Source organism: Sturnira hondurensis, unplaced genomic scaffold (assembly GCF_014824575.4).
Source record: "Sturnira hondurensis isolate 20B ecotype Veracruz unplaced genomic scaffold, ASM1482457v3 Scaffold0005329, whole genome shotgun sequence".
Classification (NCBI taxonomy): Eukaryota; Metazoa; Chordata; class Mammalia; order Chiroptera; family Phyllostomidae; genus Sturnira; species Sturnira hondurensis.
Genome location: NW_028077960.1, coordinates 6,459,766 through 6,483,232, shown reverse-complemented (window position 1 = coordinate 6,483,232; position 23,467 = coordinate 6,459,766).

The following is a 23,467-nucleotide window of genomic DNA, read 5'->3' as shown; positions in this document are numbered from 1 at the left end:
ACACTTACAAGAGGTCTCTTCTCGAGCAAGTCTCTTGAGGCCTCTGTTTCTGTACAGCGACAGTGGGGTAACTCGCATCCTTTGTGAATTTGTTGTGTTAGTTAAAAGAGGGGAATGTTTGCATGGTACCAGACACATACTGGGTATTCGGTGAATCTTAGGCTTTGTTTCCACTCTGCCTGGTGCTGAGCCCACTGAAATAGGAAAGAGAGAAGGTGGTCCTTGTAGCGATCGAAGGAGAGAGGATGCTGGACGACCAGGAACAAAGGACCAAGGAGAGTGGAACATGGAGATGGAGAGAACCAAAGAGCTGGCAGACACCCCATTTTAAAGGTGTGCCTACAGGCTCTGCTAGTTGTGGAATGTGGCCCACCCTCCTTCCCATGGCTTCTGGTGACAGGATGCCTCAGAAGGAGACTGGCCCTCCCCACCACTCTCCCACACCACCCTGAGGAAGGCTGGATCACCAAATCCCAGAGAACCTGCCTGTTTGCCCATGTGGAGGCTGGGGGGTGGGCCCCACGGAGGACCCCTACCCCTGCATCAGCACCAGGATGAAAGGCCTGGTAGGCTGGGAGGATGAGCCCTGGACCGGGAATTAGGAAGCTGGCTGAGGGCTAGTTTTTTCCTGGTCCTTGGTTTTCTCATCTGGGAAAACAGAACCAATAGCAGTTACCTCCAGGGCCTCCATGCACGTCTGCCTGTCATTTTAAGATTAGAGGAAACTCCTCACTGCCCTACTGGGGGCTTCTGGCTCAATGTCTCTGAGGACCTGAGGATTTAAGAGACAGGATTCTTGCCACAGTCCCCAAAAGCCCTCACTGGACAAGTGACACTGACTGCCCACGAGTCTGGGAATTTCCTTTTTTTAGGGAGAACGTCCAAGAACACACTGTGCCAGGCACACTTCTAGGCACTTCATATATATTTTTGGAAGTTCATCAAACATCACAATGGCCCAGTCAGGCAACTATACTATCATCATCCTTGTCTTACAGAGAGAGAAAGCAAGGCACGGAGAGGTAGAGTGACCTGCCTGAGTCCACAGCCAGGTAAAAGGTAGAGCTGAGTTTGAAGCCAGGCTGCCTGGCTCCACGCCCTTCCTCTGTATTGCCTCTTGTGAAGAACACCAATAATCTTCAGAGTATACAGAATTCACTGTGTATCTGTTAGCTATTGCTGTGTAACAAGCTACTCTAAAAACTAAGTGGTTTACTTTTCACAGGCCTGTAAGTTTGGCTGGCAACGACTCTGCTGGGTTCCCCGGGGCTCGTTCACTCAAGTGCATTCAGCTGGGCAGTTGGCTTCAGGAACTGCAGGACTGGAAGGTCCACGGCGGCATCACTTGCATGCCCCGTGCCGGCTACGCCTCGGTTCTCCAGTTGTCCTGTTATCCTCCATTATGTCGAGCAGCCGTCTCAGGGCAGCATCCCCAGGGGCAAGGGTGGAAGCTATAAGGTCTTGTGAAACCCAGGTGGCAGAGCTGCCACAATATCCCTCTGACTCAAGGGGTGGGGGAACAGATTCCACCTCTTGATAGGAGAAGACTCAAAAACTTTATGGACACAGTTAATCTGTCACACGATGCCCGGGTTCACTGTCGGGACACTTACTGTTTGTGAACTTGATCTTTTTTACTTTGTCTGAACCTCAATATCCTCCTTTGTAAAATGGCACAATACGAATCCCCTCATCAGGTATTATGATGCCTAAGTGAGAAAAGGCCGTAAAGAGCTTTGCATGAGGCTAATACCTAGATGCCCACTGATATCACAGTTAACAGACTGCTCTTACCCATGAACTCAAGGCAGGAAAGGACTTCGAGGAAACTTGAAGAGGCCTGGTACCCCACCCGAGTGAGCCGCCTACAGAGCTACAAGTTATCCAGGGTTCTGCACACACACACACACACACACACACACACCCTGCAAACTGCACCAGCTGCCACTCTTAGACTAAAACAGAAAAGGCAAATATTCCAGTCTGGGGGAGGCAAATCACTTTTTCACGCTTGCCAGCTATAAGAGGGTGGTGCCGGCTGCCTGAGTCCTGCACAGAGAGAGCTGCAAGGCCAGGCTGGCTCAGCGACCTGGGGAGCCGGGATCCACCAGTGGCGTTTGCCCCGGGTGCAGGAGGGGCAGCAGGCCACACATGCCGTTTCCTTCCCACCCTGTTCTGGACTTAGCTTTGATCTCACCAGCGGCAGCGTGGAGCGCCAAGTGAATTGTGTGCTCCAGGGCTTTCATTTCACAGATGAAAACACAGGTCCAGAGTGGTCAGGACACTGGTCCAAGGTCACACAGTAAGATCACCCTCTGGTGACTTTCTTGTGTTTTCATTCTTCCCCAATACTTGGGGTGTCTGGACAGGTTTGTGTCTGGCTATTGCTGCCTGAGTTTCCAATCTCCAACCCAGAAGGCTGGTGACCCAGAACTTCCGAGTCGAGCTCAGGCCTCAGGGTCATAGCAGACACAAGGCAGGTGGCGTGGGGGAGAAGGCTTTTCAGCTCATTGCTTGGATTCAGAAAAGGGCATTTTCAAGTTTCCTGAGATCACCTCGGAGGCCAGCCAGCTAATTCTATTTTCACCCGAGGATCAATTATTTCCCCTGGTCCGCGCACACGTCAGCTGCTTGAACTCAGCCGGGCAGGCACACGAGTCGCGGTGAGGGAGGGGTGACTAGGCACTTGGAGCCAGCGGGTTTGGAGCTCCCTTTCTGAGGCAAAGACGTGACACAAATCTTCCCACTGGTCAGCCAACTCCTCCCCTGTATCTGCCGGGGGTGACACTCAGACAACGTCTGCACGCAAGGCCCCGCCATGAAGGAATTCATTAATCAGAGTCCTGTTTACAGCTCGCTGGCAAGCGGTCATAACTTATTGGCTCAGGCCAGACCCTGGGCCTTCCTGCAAACTGCTGTGACATTTGGTAAAAATATCAACTGGGGACCGGGCCAGGCCAGGAGGTGCGCGTGCAATTCACGCTGACGTGTGAAATGGAGGCACAGTGTGGGTCACAGGCAGCAGGAAAGGCAGCCTGTCACTGGCTCAAGGTGTCACCTTGGACACGTCACTTGTCTGTCATCTCACATGTGTACTGTGTGGAGGGCATGGCAACATTTGCCATCCCACAGCCTGGTCCTGTGAGGTCTGCACGGGACCAGCCTGCATCGTATTTTAAAAAGAAGAAAGAAAGAAACCCATCGGCAACATTGATAAACTGCCGATCTCAGTTCAAGTCCAGACTTCTAGTGTGACACTGGACGTGCATTCCTACATGGCCCAGGGCCTCCACGTAAGGCTGCACCGGGGCTCGCTGCACAGAGCATCCCGCCGTGGGGCCAAAGGCGGGCTGACTTCCTGCCACCGGCCCGCCATGCCGTGGGGTGTATGCTGGTGTGGGGCTGAATGGTTGAAGAAGGGGTGGGTATTTTTTATTATCCTCAGAAAGGCATCTTTGTGCCAGCGGTGGCCCTGCCTGGGCCCACAGAGGTTCTGTGGTTTGCATTTGACAGAGACTGAGGGTGTGGCTTCCTCAGAGGCCAGGGACACAGGCAGGGTACAGGCTGGCAGTCAGGACAGCTACCTGTGAAAACTTGGGGAAGTGCCTCCCCTCCCAGGGCCACAGATTCCTCCTTTGAAAAAATGACAGGGTTAGCTAGCTGGTCTCACAGGTTCTCTGGCTATGGAAGGATATGATGCATAGAAGGGCAAAAAGCAGACTCAGGCAGAGGTCCCGGATGTGTGAACTGGACTGCGTGCCTTAGCACTGGGGAAAAAGTTGGGGGGCCAGCAGGAGGGCGGGACAGGGCACGCACAGACTGAGCACAGCCCTCCTGTCCCCACACTCACCTTGTGGAGCCCTGTAAAGCAAATTCTGGCTCGTAGGGAAGACCCTGGGGCTGCGGCTGCCTCAGTGACCACAGACAGGAGGTCATACAGCAAGTTCACAGCAGAGGTGGGTCTAGAACCTTGGTCCTGATTTGACTTTTGGACAATGGTACTTCTATCAAACATTTTACATTCAGTCAGTCTACCCCGGTCCCTACCCTCCTCAAGGCTGTGGATGGGATGGGAGAGTCCTTAGAAGTTGGAACCTGGACGAATCGGAGGCATTCTAGGCTGAGGGATGACAAGAGGCAAGCAGCGTGGTGTGGGGGGAGCTCACCGGTCCTTTTGCCTCCTCAATTGTCTTTTCAAGTGCTCAGAGCTTTTCCATCCCTCCGCTGTTGGCTGTGCTCTGCCTGTTCTCACTGCCACTCCCCTGTTCTGTCTTTGACATTCTCTACACCAGGGGTCAGCAATCAATAGCCTGCAGGCCAAATCCAATGAACTACCTTTTTTTTTTTCAAGTTTTACTGGAATGCAGTCACATTTGTTTGTGTACATATTGTCTGTGGCTGCTGTGCACTACAACCACAGGGTCGAATGGTTGTGGCAGAGACTGCACGCATGGCTGTTAATGCCACAAAAAATTACCGTCTGGCCTTTTACAGAGAAGATTGGCCACCTCCTGCCCTAGACCCGAAACTGGAGTCTTGATAAAGTTATTGTCCTGTTTTCCTTATTTTATAAATAAGGGACACGAGGCCCAGAGAACCTAAGCTTCTTGCCCAAAGTCATACCGCTAATGACAGAGCCAGCATCTGAACCCAGAGAGTCTGACTGTGGAGCTGGAGCTCTGTTCCTGAGGAAGGTCCCTCTTCCCAGGTCCTGGGACTTCCAAACACAAACTAGCTCCCAGAGTGCAGGCCAGAACATGAACATCTTATGGCCCCTGCCTTGGCCATTTTCTTCCAAAGCAACTCCCTTTCCTAGAATATAATGGACTAGATGTTTTTGACTGATCGTGAGAAGAAGGCTTGTGTGGTATCCCATGTGTCCAATGAGTCTCTTTTTTGAAAACTTTAAAGTGAGACTATGAGCTAGTACTTGTGTGCCTGGCTTACTTGGAGCGTGGCCATTTGGGCATGGCGGCACTAATGCCCGCCGTCGCAATAGCCGAAGGGAAGAAGGTGACGCCAGTGGCCAGAGGCCTCCAGAGGTTGCGGAGGAGCAGGCTGAGGAGGGTGGGCGGGCTGCAAGCCCCTTGGAAGCCGAGGTCTGTGCTACTGCCCTCAGTACGCGTCCTTATAAACAAACACAGCGTCCATGGTGTTTGTTTCCTGTGGAACGATCGACTGATTTTTTGTCCCAAATAAACAAAAATTGATGCCTCGAAATGAGTCCTGAAGGAGTACCACCGAGGCAAACTCACTTAAAATTTGCATATACCTAATGATTTCCCCAATTTTATGTAAAATAAACTTTTTACATAACACTATGTAACCATTTTTATCGTGAATCAAATTTTTTCAGAATAGCTCAGTGTTAGTGTAAAATAGGCCTGCGTGATGGATTGTTGCAAGTTGTTTTATATACACATACTTTTTTCTCTTGTGAATTTTGGGGCTCCTTCATTTAGAATGATATGGAAGCATGTTTGAAAATAGAAAATGCTGTGTGAAGTGGTAGATACCACCACGCCAAGCTGACCTCTAAAGTGGGCAACGAGTAGCTGAATAGACGGGTGACTTTTCCAGGAAGTCGCTGTCTTATTCTGATGACTCAGGCGCACTGTGACTCAGAGCTGACAGGGAGCACAGCTCCGTTGGGGACGATCGGTGTAGTTTTGCTTGCTGAACCAAGCAGGTTTCTGTCAGTGACAACAGATTTAATTACTGTCAGATAGCGTGTTGAATACTAGTCAGGCACAGATTTGAAATATAAAACAAAGTTGTAACATGATGAATACTCTTTGAATATTCTGAAGTCTTCTGGAGAAACCTGGCTTTCTGCACAATTTTCTCCAGTTTGTCCGGAACTCGCTCCTGTCATTGCACAATTCCTGCTCTCAGCAGGCGTGGTGAGCAGGGCAGCCCCGCCTCACAGCCCCAGGGCCTGAGGCCTGGGGAGCTGGACAGCGTCACCCGCGGTGCTGCCCCCGTCAGCTGCCCCCTGCTCAGCGCGGACTCCTCGGACGCGCTGCCTCTGCAGTTCAGTGCGACACAAGTACGCTTCTTCTAGCATTGTCTCCACTTGTCATTAGATTTGAGGGCTCCTTCCAGTACAACCCAAGGAATGAGTCTGGAAAGTATAGTCCGTGGGTCATGGGCCACATGGTCTCTTTTTATGGGACAGGACAGGGGGCAGGAAGGGCCCCCCTCGGTAAGACAAGGGGACAAGGAGAGATGCTTTGTGGGGAGCCAGAGTGAGGCTACTCTGCCACTGGCTGGCCAGGTGACCTTGGAATTATCACATTTCTCTGTGCCTCAGTTTCCCTACCCGTAGAACAAATATACTGATGTCCCTACCATCATTCTACTAAGGGCTTGTGGCTTTGGGAAGGTTAAAGTGACAAAATATATGAAGAACTCCTGTCACTCCACCAGCCACTCAGGGATGGCGATTATCATTATCTAGGGTAGTTCATGTGCTCCTCTGCTCTGAGGCCAGAACCACACACTCAGTCCTTTGCTGTATAACTAGAGTTTGTTCTTGAGTATTCTGCTGTGAACTGAAAGGCCATTAAATGAGAACCCATTCGATACATTTTAATGAGAAAAATTGATGCCTTCCATCCCAGGCACTGTTTTAAGGCTGCCTCTTGGGCAGACTCCCCACGGTTGGTCACGGTGTTCCGTAGGGAACGCTGATGCACGCCCAGGTCTGAGAACTGCCTCCTAGCCTTACACCTTCCTCTCACTCGTGAAAACCCTGAGACATTCCTCCTCGCCTCCGGACTGGGTATGTGCTTGGGTTGGGGGTTTTACACTGAAATGGGGCTTTACACATTCACTTCTTGAACCCCATTTTACAGATGGAGAAACTGAGCTGGATACCTGCGGAAGGCCACCCAAGCGTCACGTGATGGCGCTCTGGAATGAATCCCAGCCTGGTCCATCCCCAGGCCCTATGCTCTCAGACCTGCATGTGGGAGGAGAGTGACTTTGCTAATCCAGGCTTTCCTGAAGTGATACCGGCAGGGAGGAGGGCTCAGATAATCATCCCACAGGGTTAAATTCTCCTGGCGGGGGCCTAGGTTGGTAGGGTGGCTTGTATGTACACAGCCAAGGGTCCCGGGCACATTGCCTTGGGCCCCAGCTCACAGGTTCCTCCAAGACTTCCCAGCATAAATGGGGAGAGAGTCCTAGCAAGGGCATTCGGCTGGTGCCCCCTGGGGTTTCGGCATACCTCACTCATCAGCACAGGTGCCCCAGGAGCACTGGGGTGGTGAGCGGGGGGGCAGGGGGATGATTCAGGACAGCTGCATAGAAGCTGGGTCTCCTCCCAACACGGGGCCCCTCCCCAGCCAGACCGGTCTCTGCCCGGACACCAGAGGCGATGAGAGCCCCTCCTGCCTGGGAGACAGTGAGTGCAGGGCTGTGCCAAGTCTTGTGGGTGCAGACACGAGAGATGCCCCTTCCCCATAGTTTTTGCAGTCTCACTGGGAAGACTAGAACATGCTGTGGAAAAGTGTGTAGGCTGTGTGTGGGGGTGTGTGTACAGAAAGAGCACTAGGAGTGAAGCTGTGAGCTAGGAGAGGCAAGATTAGGGAGGAGAAGAAAGGAAAGGGAAGGAGGGCGGGGGATGAGGAGGAAGGGAAAGAGGGGCAGGAGGGGCAGAAAGGTCAGGGCATTGTAAACGGAAGAACACTTTTCTTGTCTTGATTCTCCAACTTCTACCCACAGTTGGATACGGAGATAGAACTGTCCCCCCAGGCAGGGGTCACAGGTGCAGCGATGCCTGGAGGGGCCCAGGGGGGCTTCAGGGGCACTGGGCCAGTTGCCATGTGGGAGAGGAACCTGGTTGACGAGGGCCTTGACCAAAGGGGCCTTCATGAAGCCGCAGATCATTGTCGCCACAGAACAAGACCCATGTTGCCAGATTTCCCAACTTTCCAATCCAGAAGCTGAATTTCTGTAAAAATTCCCATTTTTGAAGACTTACTCAGGCTCAGTGACATATGAAGTCAGTCCAGAAAGTATCCAGCTATATCCTATGAAAGAGACATTTATTGAAGAAGGTACAAGAAACGCACACAGGATGGTGACACCTCAGTCCCCTTCAGAGTAGGCACCTTGGGACCTCACCTAGTTCTTCCAGTCGCCATCAGCTGCCCTGTTGTATTTTCCTGAACTCATTAACTATTTGAAATCTCTTCCCTTTCAAAGGTGATTTTATTTGGGGGAAAGCCAGAAGTTGCAGGGTGCCAAATCTGGGCTGTAGGAGGCTGAGTCACCTGGGTGATTTGATGTTTTGTCAAAAACTCTGCACGAGACATGATGGACGTGATGCATGAGTGGGCGTGTTGTTGTGATGAAGCTGCCAATCACCAGTTGCCCGTAGCCACAGCCTTCTTAATCATCCGAATAGTTTCTGCAGAGGACTGTTCAAGCTTAATGCAAAATCAGATGCAGATTCGTTGCTTTACTTGCTCAGTCATTTTGAAAATGATAACCACACAGTGCACATGCTCACTCACCAGTGTCTACCTCCCCCACTGACGAGTGCAGCGAAGTCATCATTGTTCACACACGTGCATCCCAGTCCACTCTCCTTGGCTGCCAGGTTATGTTGCTGTGCAAACTGTCCTCATTGTATTAGCAATGGCTGGGCTTTTTCTGAGCAGACCTTGTATATATGTCCGTGGGCCAGATTCAGCTTGTTGAGTGTCTGGCCTGGTGTATTCACTCAGAAAAGAGCAGGAACTTTGGGGTCAGATGAACTGAGTTTGCGACTCACCTGCCACTTTCTGCCTGTGGGGTCCCGGGCAAATAATTTCATCTCACAGTCTCTGTTTCCTTGTCTGAAACATGTGGACAGAATGGCTGTCTCCAGGGTCGTGGTGGGATTAAGAATAACGCTTGCCAGAATCCTCCCCCAGGGAGCCAGTGACGAGCACATGGAAAGGGATCAACGATGATCAGGTCCTTTTACCTTCAGCCCATTCTTCTCAGGCAATGTCTCTTAGAAACACGCTCGTTGACATCTTTCCTCCTAGAAACCATCTCCCTTGGTTTAGGGTGAAGATGTGGATAGTTGCCCTGACTGGTGTGGCTCAGTCGGTTGGGCGTTGTCTTGCGGAGCAGACGGTTGCCGGTTCAATTCCTGGTTGAGGCACATGCCTGTGTTGCAGGCCAGGGCCCCAGTGGGGAAAGTGTGAGAGGCGACGGATCTATGTTTCTCTCTCACATCAGTGTTTCCCTCCCTCTCTTTCTTCCTCCCTTCCCCTGTCTCTAAAAATAAATAGTCTGTTACTTTGGATCTGAGCCCCATTTCTTTGAGGATACGGTTCTCGCCCCCAAAGGGGAGGGCAAACAGTGTTAGACACATACATGTGAGTGTGCCCCCATGGCCCATTCTGCAAGACATGGATGCTCAGAGGAAGGGAGAGGCCCGCCAAGGCCACCTAGCATGCTCGTGGCCCAGCTAAGACTGGAAGTGCAGCTTCATGGCTCCCAGCCAAGCGCTTTCTGCACCCCTTCTCTCAGCTCCGAATGGTTCTGCAGAATTGGGGAGGGAGTTCATGGAGGGTCGGCTCTCTCTCCCAGATAGTGCAGTCGGGGCACATTTGGGTGAGCTGGAGCCTGGGAAGCTGACCCCTGTGGAGGAGATCAAGCCTGTGGATTGGGCAGGTGCTCATGAGCTCTCAGGAGCCTTGGAGCCCCAAGCCAGAGAGGGGAGCTCAGCCTGAGCCACTTCTGGGCCCTAGGCTCCCAGCCTTGACTGTTCTTATCCTGACATTTTGCATTGTTATGCCTCCCAGGTGCATTTGTTCCCAGAGTTTTGTCAGCTAGAGTGCATGGGAGTTCAGAGTGAGGACCCTGACCTTACCATCTCAGTATTCCCTGGAGCAAATTGAGTGCCTGAGACTTAGTAGTGCTCCCTGAAAGCTTGCTGATTGGAATACAACAAGAGGTAGAGAGTTGGCTTTCTGTCTACCAAACAAGCAAAAACAATCTTAAAACAATATACCACCAAATGCTGGCAAGGTAGCGGTGAGACTGGCATGGTCAGTCAGTGCTGGTGTATCCTATCAATCATTTCATCATTTTACAAAGCACCTGCGCAACATGTAAGGCATATTTTCCCCACTTTTGACCTAGTAATTCCATTACTAGAAACTTGCAAATGACCTCTATTTTTTTTAGTTGCCCTTTTCTTCCCCAGTGCCCCACCCATTATTTGAACAAGTTTTCCTTTTTTGTCTCTCTTTCCTTATTGCCCAGAGAGTTCTTAAAGCACTTCTGCTGTTTTTGTCTAAGCTGCCTTGAAAGGAACATTAACTCATGAGCAAAGCTGGCATGTTTAGGCCCATTAATGTAAGAAACACATGAGATTGCAGCCCTGGCAGTCTTGGAGGCCATACTTGCACAATTCTTGGAGGCTACCCTTGTACAATTCTCATGAGAGCCTTAGCAGTCTCAGCGGAGGGGTCTGTCTCCTTAGGGAGCTAGTCTCATGGGATGGCTCTCTGGGGATGGAGAAGGGAAGGCATGCTGTGTGAGCCCTGGGGCAGGGGGCCAGGGTGGCTGGAAGGACAAGAAGCACGTCTCCAAGCAGTTTCAAAGGGAGCTCGAGTAAAGTTCGCTGTGAGGAAGAGGAGCCCAGACAGGTAAGAAACCAAGGTGAGATTCATACAACAGTTCAAAAGGTTTCTGTCCGGTGGTATCATGTTGTCCCTTCAGATTCTCTTGTTAAACCCGGGACAGCTTATCAGACTTGTGTTTTGCAAACAAACAAACAAACAAATGTGATTCTAAGACCCAGTGGAGTGGTTCTGAACAGGACTCTACAATGAGGCAGTCTGGGGGCTCTCCTCCTCCTTGCCGCCCACGCCGCAAAAGCCTCTGCCTCCTTTCCACACAGACTCTGCTCAGTGCTTCTACACACAGGGCTATTGATTTCATTCTGTTTCTTACTTTTTAAAAATAAAATACTATGTATTTTTCCAATTGCTACAATCTCCTAAAACATGCACCCACTACATTTTCCTCGTCTTTTCTCCAAGTGAGGGACATCCAGGTCCCCTAACATCTCATACCACAGACATTAGTGGGACAGACATTTTTGGATTTTTATTTCTGTGGGTACCGTGTCCAGCTCTCAGGGAGAGCCAGGCGCTGCCCTCCCCCGAGGAACTGCTCCTACTAACATGTTAGTGTCGGAGGGAGCCTCAGAGGCCGTTTCTTCCATCGGGGCCATCATCCAGATGAGAATTCTGAGGATCCGAGAGGGAAAGTGACTGGCCTCTGGTCACCCACAGAAGTGATAACAAACCGAAGCTGCAACCTTGGTCTCCCCCTTCCATGTCTGGAAAATTACAGAGGTGGCAGGTAAAGGGCTGGGGTGCGGGTGGGGCATCGAGCGTATAAAACAAGGCAGCGATCCACAGATTGGAGGGCAGGGCAAGGCGCTGCTGGTTCGATGTCAGGTGGGGGTGGAGGAAGAAGGTCACATGACATCCAGGGCCACCTCTCTTATCAGGGAAATGGGAGTCAGGCCCAGGCTGGTGCTGCCTTTCAATGAAGTCAAGGAAGGGTGTGTGTGTGTGTGTGTATGCGCGTGTCCTTCTGTGTTTCCTCCCTGAGACAGTGGTAACAGCAGTGATTGTTACCTCTACAGAGAAGAGCAAATGAGCTCGGAGCAGGGGCAGAAGGAAGAAGTGAGGAGCAGCCAAGCAAAGCCAGCTGTCCGCTCAGCAGTGGGCGAGGCTTCCGGTCCTTGTGCTGCATGAGCAGGATCCTGAAGCCAGGGCTGACTGTGCGTGAGTGACAGCTCAGAAGGGTCTCTCCCAGACACTTGCTATGTCACCAGGAAATTGGTAGTGAAAACAGCAACGCAAACCCCAGAGGACCTTGGGCTTGTCGAAGGCTCGTCTCATCACACAATTACAGGTCAGGGGATAACCCAGATGCTTTTAAAAAATCATGTATGAAAAATATAGACAGGAATGACAATAATAAAAAACAATTCACAATCCTCAAAGTATTTGTTTTGTACTAACTATTCAAAATTTGAATCCTACTGTGTGTATATGAATGTATTTTTGGACAAATAATTTATTGCCACATTTTCTCTTTGAGTATCATGAAATCTTTTTCAAGGGCATTGTTTAAAAAGACTATATCATATTCTATTGTGTGACTATACTGTAAGTTACTAAACCAAGCTCCTGTAATCTCTCTTGTTGGACACGTGTGTGGTTTCCAAAGTTTGGTTACTTCCAGAGAACTATTGTAAGTAGTTCTCTGACAAGAATAGTTTTACATATGTAAGTTGGTGCCAGAAATTCTGACAATTAGATTCTTAAAGGGGAATTTGTTGTGTCAAAGAACTTTTTATAGGGTTCTTAAAATAGAGCATCAAATTGCTTTCCAGTGACTGAAGGTGCTTTTAGTTCACATCCATGTCCACATAGAATAGAGCACTTTAAAGTCTGGGTTAACTTAATAGTTTAAGCATGGTTTTAAAATTATTTATGGTACTTTAGAATTTATTTATTTATTTATGTATTAGATGAGAAAGACATTTTTAATTACTTGCATTTTTCTAGTCACTAATTTGTATTTCTCCTGTGAGTTTTCTATGTATGTGTTGTTCATTTTTCCATTAGTATTTAATTTTTTTCTGATTAAATCTTTGTATAATAAGATTGGTCCTCCTTATTTATTTATTACAAGTGTTTTTAAATTTGTGATGAGCCTTTTTGGTCTTGTTTATAGTGTGTCAGAGTGTTTGGATGATTTCAATTTTCCTTTGGTGAGATGCGCTCATTTTTCTTATCTTTTGGCTTTCATATGTTTATACTTCTAGAACTTTTTGTTCCCATTACAAAAGCTGATAAACATTTATTTTTGTTTTCTGCTAGATCTTTATGGCTTTGGTTTTTGTGTGTTACTCTCTCATCCTCTGTTCTGTATTTTGGCACCAAGGCTGATAGGAAGATCTGAGTTTTTTTTTGTTCTGTAGCTGGCTCACCGGGCACCTCCGCCCCAGCCAGTCAGCACGGCCCCTTCCCCACCTCGCTGTCCACTGACTCCTTGTGCAGCCGGCATTGACGCCCTAAGGCCTGCTGTTGAGGTCATTTTTACTTCCCTGGGTCTATCTGGTAATTCTTGTGCTATAATCATACTGTTTTATAATGATTATAACTTTGGATTATATTGCTGTTTTTTTTTTGAGGGGAAAGTATCCCTTCATTGAACTTAATTCCCAAAATCTTCTTGGGAAGCCTTGCCTCTTCATTTTCCCGGATGAAATTCACCATAACTTAGAAATTTAGAATAACTTTATCAAGGTACTGATACCATAGTTTTCAAAAATGCATTGAATACAATATCAATTTAGGGGAGAATGAGCATTGTTAAACCATTTAAAAGTCTTGTACTTCGGGAGTAAGCTGTATCTCTCGTTTACTCACGGCTCTGTGTCTCTGAGACACGTCCACATTTCTTCACAGTGTCTGACACATTCACTGCTAAGGTCATTCTCATTTACGATGTTTGTGGGTGTTGTGAGTGGGATCTTATTTTTTTCAAATGTTACGTTCTCTGGTTCTTGTTGGTACACACAAAAAGTAATATGTAAAAATACGTCCTTGTTGAGCATGTAGTCATTTGAGTAATTATCGGTTCTATCAGGTTTTCTTCTTTTGAGAATTTAAAAAAATAAGCGATTACTCTAGGTCCTTAAATAGTGTTGTTCGTTCAACGCTGATGAGAAAAAACAATTGAATCTTGGCCACAGCCCTGTCTGGGAGGAGTTAGCATGTTCTCACTATGTGTGGATTTTTTCTGGGACTTCTGGTTTCCTCCCCATCCCACAGCTGCGTGTGTGAGGTGACAATTCTGAGTGAGTGTGGGTGGAAGTGGCCCTGTGATGCAAGGCTGCCTTGTCCAGAGTGAGCCCCACCTGGCACCCTGAACTCCTGGGAGAGGTTCTGACCGCCAGTGACTGACCCGGAGTAAGTGCATTGGAAAAATCTTTCTCCTGTTTTTATTAATCTTTTTAAAATGTACATAAAGCTCATATTTATTTCAATGTTTCATATTAGAAGTGTTTCAGCCTTGTCTTTGATGCTTTTGTGACCAGAAATATGGCATAGAAATCAGCTTGTTTCCATCAGTCAACCTGTGGTAAAATCGGTTCCCTTTACATTGCTTTGTTAACGTAGCAGTCCCCAGAAACCTACCGAGGCAGTGAGGGCTTGCTGTGCACCACCCGATAGCTGAATCTCCTCCCTCCCAATAGTTACACCTCTTTTATCTTTTCCTGTCTTTCTTGTATTTGCTAGGGCTCACAAAATAGTGACAGCTAATGGGAGTGCTTTAGGGATCATTGCCTTTTTCCCAGTTTTGATGAAATACGTCTAGTTTTTGCCAATAGGTATTATGTTCGCTATTTAATTTGAGAAAGCTTTTCTTTTTAAATTAAGGGAGAAAGGTATCTCATTTTGAGTTTACTTAAAAAAGTTTAAGTGAGATCTTTTTGCAGCATTTTATTAAATCCTCTTTTCTATGTCTTTTAAAATATCCCATGATTTTTTTTTTAACTTACTGACACAGTGTTTAGTATTAACAGATTTCCTAATATTGAATCATGTCTACATTCCTGGAATAAAAATTACTTGATCATGGCCCATAAATATTTTCATTCGAAGCTGCTTTTGCTTTGCTAATATTTTATTTACAGTTTTTATGTTAGTATCACAAGTTGTTAAAAAGGCAGGCTCTGGAATGAAACTGCCTGGCCTTGAACCCTTGAACACTGCCACTTCTGGCTGTGCACCTTAGGGCAAGTTTCTTCCCTCTCTGATCCTCNACTGACACAGTGTTTAGTATTAACAGATTTCCTAATATTGAATCATGTCCACATTCCTGGAATAAAAATTACTTGATCATGGCCCATAAATATTTTCATTCGAAGCTGCTTTTGCTTTGCTAATATTTTATTTACAATTTTTATGTTAATATCACAAGTTGTTAAAAAGGCAGGCTCTGGAATGAAACTGCCTGGCCTTGAACCCTTGAACACTGCCACTTCTGGCTGTGCACCTTAGGGCAAGTTTCTTCCCTCTCTGATCCTCTATAAGAAAATGGGAATGGCTCACATTCAGCTCAGACCAAAGGGTTGTAAGGATGAAATGAGACTAATATTTGTAAAGTCCTTCCACATTTACCTCATCTGAATCTAACAACCCTACGACTTGGGTATTACCATTTCATTTAACAAAATAGAAAACTGAGGTTCAGAAAGGTCAAGTAACTTGCTCAACACCACAGAGCTGGTAAAGTGCCAAAGAGGTAGGGCTTATCCATCTGTCTGTAGCTGAGACACATTTTGTAGTTCCTCTAGGGCCAGCTGCTTGACATCTGTCTGCCTTAGCTATGCAACTCCTTTTTTCTGATAGACTTTCTTTTCTTTGGAAAACTGTTTATTCTCTAAAACCAGATCAAAGATGTCCTCCTCCGTGAGGTCTTTTTGCCTCAACCAGAAGGTCCAGGTACTTTTAGGCTGCCACCGCCTTTAACACTGTCTCACCGCACTTGCTGCCTGTTTTGCAAGGTGCCATCTTCACCCTGGGTCCGAGTGTGCAGCACACGCTGCCTCCTAAGGAGGGTTCAGCCCGTCCTGTCGGGGGACCCCAAGTGAGAAGCAGTGTGGCCGTGGCAGAAAGGGCCCATGCTTTGGGGACCAACAGGACTCTAAATCTTCGCTTTACCGATAATGGCCACTTGTCTTTCTCCCTGGAGCCTCATTGTCGTCTTCTGCAGATTGGAAATATATCTCCAACCTCACCAGGCAGTTGTGGAAATCACAGGAGGGTAAAGCCCTCAGCCCCATGCCCAACAGGCAGGTGCTCCGTCAACACTGCCCCTCCTTTCCCCCGTGGAAGAGCTACAGCTTCCAGGGTGGGGAAGGGGTGGCATTTCCCATACTTGTCCCTCTCCGCACGAGCACCTAGCACAAGCTGGACAAGAAATGCTTCTTAACTGAGTCTCCCCAGAGCCCTGTAAGAGAGGGAGGAATTGGTGTGCTCACTTGCAGATGGAGAAACTGAGGTTCTGAGGAGAGAATGACCCCCTCAGGATCACAGAGGCACGTAGCAAAAGAGCCAGCCCCAGAACCCAAACTCCCTGGGCTGTTTCAGTTCGATGGCATTGTTTCTCTGGGTCCAGGGGAGACGCACGGAGCGTCCTCAACCTGCATCCTCTGGAGCCACGTTAACAGGCAGATTTCGAAAGAAGGTCCTGAGGTTAAAAAACAACAGGCTGAACAAAACTCTGCCACTGTTTTGGTATTTAATTATTTATACACTACCCTTTCATATCACGGGCGCTTCAGCACCTGGGCCTCCGTCAGCCAGGCCTGGCATTGAATCCCAGTTCTGCCACTTGTTCGCTGGGTGATCAATGGGATAAGTGACCGAGTCGGGGGTGTTTTATTCAATGCTTTTGTGGCCAGTTGTTTCCACCCTCAGCAACATAACCAACAAGGATGAGAACAATGGCAACACCAACAAGAATGCTAGTTTAAGAGCTTAATGTGAAGTATTTTTATTCCCGTGTTAGAGAGAGGAAACCAAGGCACAACTATGACAAGCCCCCGGCCCAGATTCCCCCCTGGGGCAAAGGCAGGCTGCCTGCTGCCGAAGCTGTCTTCATTTTTTTGAGGGATGAGCTAGAGTTCTGAGGAGGGTGTGTGGGAAACCTTCATGTGAGGAACACTGCCCCGCTCTGAGCGGAGCGAACACCGCCTTCTTCTGGGGTGCAACAGTCGACACCACACTCGGGAGCCATGGTGGCCACAGGCATCTGACATCCCTGGAGGCCGCATTCCTGATGGTGACTTGAAAACAGCAAGCTCCAGTCTGGCAGGCCTGGCTTCTGATCCCAGATCTTGGACTGGCTGTGAGACCAGGCCTAGGGCAAGCCCCTTAACCCTCAGGCCTCAGTTTCTTTGTTGATAAAATGGGAATACTATTAAGGCACTGGAGCCAGGTTTGGTCTCCTCTGTATTGCATGGCTCACACACAGTCATGACCCAGTCTCGGTACTTTGCATTAGGAGGAGACAACCTCTGCCCCAGGGCCCCTTTCTCTCCAAGCCCTCTGCCACCCACCTTGGTCTTGCCGGCATCTCCCCAGCACTCCTTCCTCCTGGGTCTGCTCTCCAGGCCACTGTGCGTCCTCTCCCAGGTCTCTCTGTTTGCAGGCCATTCCCCAGCTCAGGAAGTCGGCAATTCCCCACCTCAACCCCTGCCCTGGCGCCATACCCGTGTGCACAATGCACACAGGAAGGATCTTGGTTTGGGTTCTTGCAGAAGCAGAGCTAAGGACTTCGGTGGCAGTTCTTGCTTTGGGAAATGTCCCAGAACACACCGATGGGGACGAGGGAAGGCATGTCATACAGACAGGGGCTGTCACCGTCACGACCGCAGTGACCGCTGTGGGCCCCGCAGCTCCATCCTGCCAGGAGAATAGAGCCTCATCACAGCCACGCTGTCTGAGGAGCCGAGGAGCTGGGGCATTGCTGCACCAACTCCCGTCAACCACGCGCTGACAGCTGCTTCCCAGGGACACTAACTGCTGGCAGGCCCAGTCTTTTCATGTCTGGGCAGGGAAGGTTCCAGTGGCCTTAGAACTCACAGCTGAAGTGATACGTGTGGTGGCAGATGGAAGCTGGCAGGGCTTGGGACAGTGGGGGGTAAGGCAGGGAGGTGACAGCCCCTGCTTCACCAGTGGGCCTCACACTTGACTGGCTGTCAGGATCCCTTGGAGGGCTTGATAAAACCCAGGTTTCTGGGCTCACCCCCAGAGTTTCTGCTCCAGTGGGCCTGGGTAGGGCCTGAGAATTTGCATTTCTAACAAGTTCTCTAGTGTAGCTGCAGCTGCTGGTCCAAGGACCGCACTGAGGACTCCTGCTGCTCCTACCACTACTACTATATAAAATCCCTGCCCTCCCCCCACGCCAAATCAAGTTCAAGTGCCTCTGCTTCGTGTTCCAGGTGCTCTGTCTCCTTTCCAGATACACTTGCAATGTTATCTCTTACAGCCCCTACAAACACTGATGGCATATCGTACTGTCTCTGGAAATTGCCTTGTTATTTCTGGCCCCTGCACCTTTGCTCACTTCGTTCTCTGCCGAATGTCCGCTGCCATTTCTGCCTGTTGGGATTGTACCCACCCTGTAATTTCTAAGCCACCTCCCTTCTTCTCTTTAGCCTTCCTCACTGTCTCAGCTGCCTATGTTCTCTGTCTCTCCTCCCCCCTTCTCCTCCCCCACCCCCACCCACTTTCTCTCATCGCCCCTTATCTGGACCTCTCTAACAGCACTTACGACTGCCTACCTTGTTCCCGAGGAATTAAGTGCTGTTTTATCTTCTTAACAACCCACAACCGCTTTGTCACAGAAAGTCTCTTTGATTTTCAAAACCACCCTGGGAGATAGGGAAGGTGAGTGGTATTATTAGTTCTATTTTGTAAGTGAAGCTCAGAGAGGCCTATTAACTAGTCCAAGGCCACACAGTGGCAAAGTGTTGCCTCAGGCCTTGATTTCAGATCTTCTAGGTAGAAATTCTGCATTCTTGCTCTGGCTGGTGTAGCTCAGTGGAGTGAGCGCAGGCCTGCAAACCACATGATCACGGTTTGATTCCCAGTCAGGGCACATGCCTGGGTTGCAGGCCAGTTCCCAGCAGGGGACTCACGAGAGGCAACCATACATTGATACTTCTCTCCTTCTCTCCTTCCCTTCTTCTCTAAAGATAAATAAATTAAAAAAATTTTAAAAAAGAATAACCTTTAAATAAAGAAAATAAATTTGGCATTCTGCTCCCCTGCTGTTTTCTCCCCCCTCTGGAGGGTGGGGGTAGGGAGTACATTTGACTCGTATCTGTTGGATGAGTGAGTGGGAAGGATTGGGATTGACTGGAATTCTTTTCTTTGAGTTGTTCCTACAACAGGCTCTCGTAGAAAAGCTCAGCCCCTAACTGACAAAATGCCCTAAGTTTTCGGTGTTGTCTCAGAGAACAGTCAGCCCATCTTCCCCTCTAGGACCCCGAAATCACTAAGACCTGTGCTCCTGTTTGGGCCCAGACTGGCCTTACCCAGGCTATGCTGGATCTTGGGCCAGCATCTCTGATTCCGACGCAATTCAGATGTGAGGGGCTTTCCCCCAGCAGGCAATTCTCCGACACGAATGGGGTGCCTGCGATCTCACTCAATTCTGACGTTATCTGCTTGGAATAGCATCAGATCCCAGAGGTATGCGCCCAGTCCTACAACATTGCCCACCCCCCACCCCCTACTTCTGATGTCAATCACAAATCTAGATTGCCACCTGGGCTTCTGGCCAAACGGCTGTAAATAAGAGGTTCTAAGGCCCCCTCCTTGGGTTTGGTTCATTTTCTAGGGCCTCTCACACAACTCAGAAACATCTTATTTACTGTATTATATACATCAAGGACAGCCGGATGGAGACACTCACAGGACCAGGTGTGAGGGAAGGGACCCAGAGCTTCCATGCTCTCTCTGAACCTTGGCCAGTTGCGTTTTTGTGGGAGCTTCATTACAGAGTCGTGGTTGATTAAACCATTGGCCACTGATAATTGACTCAACCTCCAGCCTCTCACCCCCCTAAAGTGGGGGGTGGGGGGTGGAGATGAAAGTTCCAACCCTCTGACCACCAGGTTGGGTCCCCTGGTGACCAGCCCCCACTCTTGGTTTACCTGGGTGCTTTGCAAAGGTCACTTCATTAACATAACGAAAGACACCTTTACAGCTGTCCTCATTAGCAATCCCAGTGATTTTAGGAGCGGTGCCAGAAATGGGACCAAGACCAAATATGTATTTCTTATTATAAATCACAATATTACAACATCCTGGAGCTGTCCCTACTTCTGTCAGTGAGGTTAAGACACTTCGATGTCACATTATCTCTCAAAGTGGCCTCCAATCACCTTTTCATTGTCCCAGACTCACCAGCCAAACTCCAGGACACATGTGGTCAGTTCCAGTGAGCAAGGAACACATAAAGTCCATTAACAGTGGGCTGCCTGTTGCCTATGGCACAAACAAAGGGGACAGTGACTAGGGCCAGTGGAAATGTATGGGAGAAACAAAACTTCCTCTCCCCTCAAGGCTCACAGGCATGCACAGACGAGCAAGAGAAAATAACCAAATGTAATGCAGACATGTGTTTGGGAGCCCCACATACATGGGAGAGTCAGAGATCCTGTGTTTGTGAGAGGTTCAAAGACAGAAAGGGGCATCTAGAGATATACAACGTCTTGAGCAAGGGATGAGGTATGCACCTGGGGGCCTCAAAGGGTCATTGCAGGCTGGTAAGAGGAGCAGAGGTTTAGTAAATCAAAGTTTGTCCTGCCATACGGTTTTGTCAAAAAGGATCACTGATAATTCTGTATGGGTAAAGCCTCTGAAATCAAATTCTTCTTTGCCTCTGGCTCAGTGGGGTGACTAGTTCTGGACCCTCACAGGGAGAAAGGGTGGCCTATGCTTGCTGCGGCCAGGGGTTAGTTAGTCCCTGGCTACTATGTCTGGGGAGGGAGCTCAGTGAGATGGGGACTTGACATTGGTGCCAGAGGACCTGGACTCAGACTCGCTCTGGTAAATTGCATCATTTCTCTGAGCCTTACTATGCCCGTGTGCCCTGCCTTCCTCCAAGGGACGCTTTAAGACCCCGGTGAGATGACTGCTATAAAGGTGGTTTGTAAATTGGAAAGCCCCATACAATAGTAGTCAACTCCCATTTTCAGGCTACGGGTGGAGGAACTGGGTTGCCCACAAGCGACCAGAGCTGCACAGGTGACTGCTATCCCAGCATGCACTGGGAGCTCCACCTTACGCTCTCAGGCTCCTGCTCCTCCGAGATGAACAGAGATGGAGCCCTGGAATCAGAGGATAGAGTTCTGAGGTCCAGCTCTCCCTCTGACACTAATGTGCTACACGACCTTGGGCAATTATATGGTCTCTCTGGAAACTAGTGCGTTCATCTTTACTTTGCAAAGAGCATTCTTCTCTTATTCTTTTGTCTGACCTTCCCCCAGCAACCTCCCCGACTAGCCAGACTTCAACTGCCATCCTTACCTATCACCTCCTATTTGTGCCTCCAGCCCCATCCTTTTCCCTGGCCCCAGACCTATTCTATGTCTGTGAAATGCTCCACCAACAGGTCCCAAATGGAACTCAAGTCTTTGCTCACAAGCTTGATCCTCCTCCTGTATTCTTTGTTTTGATGAATGACACCATTTCATCCAACCCTACCACATGGCAGATGATAATGAAGCTGAGGCCCAGAGAAGTTAAAGAGACTTGCCCAATTTATACAGCAATTACTTGGCAGAGATAGACAGAACTTGAGCTCAAGTGTCCTGACCTAGAATGAGATGTGGCGTCTCACTGGATGTGACTTGAAAATATTTTCACTAGTCTCTCAGTGATGGATTTGTATTAGTCAGGACAGACTGGGCTAGGGTGCAGTAACAAATGAACCCTACCTCCTTAGTGGACTAACACAGTGGGGAATGGTTTTATGCTTCTGGAAGGTTCAACGTGGGTTGAGTTGTCTTATTCATTCTGTAGGTACACCACTTGAAATACATGTAGTCTAAGATCACCAGGATAGGGGAAGACAGAGTAGAGAAGAAATGCTCATTCTCATTTTGACCAGGAAGCCATACCCCATTGTCCAGAACGAGTTTCATGTCTGCACTCTGCCACAGGGGAGGCTGGGAAACAGGGGGGCAGAAAGGTCATCAGTGAGCACAATGGCCCCAGCCATATAAATCAGCCTACATGTGCCAGGGGAGACCAAAATAATTTAAAGATAAAATCTCTGCTCTCAGGAATGTCAACTCATCTCAGGGTGGGGCCAGATCTGCTGGTGAGGCGGGACTTAAAAGGGGCCACCTCTGGGAGAGCCCTGAGGGACCCCTGCCCGAGGGAGGGCAGGCCCACTGCTTCTGGCCAGGCTGCGGATTAAGTCCGAAAAGCTGGGGTAGCAGGGGGAGAGGGTGGCAGAGGTGAGGAGCAGAGGGGAGCATGAAGGGGAGGAGTGAAGAGGGGAAGCCCTGTAAGCCTGTCTTGGTGGGACAGCCAGGGGACAGGTAGTGCTGGAAGGCAGACCCTCCCCTTGCTCCTTGCTCTGCAAAAAGACTCCAGGCTCTGCGGTATCTCAAGTGATGGGCTTGGGAGGCAGAAGCAGACTGGGCCTGGGAGATAGTTACAGGCCCAGTGTGGGGAGCCATTTTGATTAAATTTGGGAGCATAATTACAGGGTTTGTGCTGTGGTCTTATTCTGGCTTTTTTAATCTTGTTAACTTTTCCCCATCGCCCAACTCCCCCACCCCTCGCTTCCTTCCACAACCACAGGCCGTGGCCTTAGAACAATACCAGGATCATTTTTCCGTCTCTCTCTGTCACGGCTTTCTCCTACTCCTCCATGTGGGATCCTTGAGGCAGGATGGAGGAGAGAAAGAAGGGAAGACGTGGCAGGCAGGGAGGCTAGGTGGCTCAGTCACTCACAGCACCTCAGCACAGTACCTCGTTCTCTGTGGGACCCAAAAGGCACCCAAGCTGTAGTTTAGCTCACAGGAGCTTGCCCTCCAGCCGTGGTGCTGGGAAGGCCGGAAGAGTCGGCAGCATGAAGGAGTGTAGGCAGGGCTTCTGAAATTCGAGGGAGTAGAGGAAAGGAAAGCTTGGAAGGGATGGGCGGAGGGGGTGTTGGTGTGGATGACTGGAGGAAATGGCACAGGGACTGCATTAGTCAGGACAGGCTGGGCCATGGTGATACTGGTTGTAGGGCTGGGGGTCCAGAAAAAATGCAATATTCCCCACTCATCTGGCTTGGGAGATTGAAGAAGCAGAGGACAGCCATGTATAGTTATTTTGCATATCTTTGGCAACTTGGCCAGCTTCATAGTTATGCTAAATAGCTGAGCTTGCCACACTGGGGGTGAGGGAGATGGGTGTGACTTTAACCTGTGATGTAGCCAGGGCTTACTGTGCCCGTGCGAGAAGCTTGGAAGCTGGAAGTGGTTCGCTTTGCGTCACAGGGCAGACTAACAATGGCAGCCAGAGAAAGGCAGAAGGTAACCCATTGTGGGAGGAGTTGGAAATGGGGTTACGGAGGAAGAGCAGTGTGGGGATTTAAATTCAAGCATGGCGGCCATTCTTGTTCTTGACCATGTGGTCTGGGAAGGAGAAGGGCTCTTGGACATATGGACATATAGTGAGGGAAGAGGCATGCTGTCTGCAGTTAGGGATTTTTGACATGTGGTTTGAAAGAGAGCAGTGAGAAGGGAGAAGTAAGCAAGCAGCTATGTAGTTCACAGTGAGGGAGGAGGCCGTGTGGCCTGGACTAACATGAAAGGAGATGCTCCTGCTGTGATCGTGCCTGCTCTAGCTGA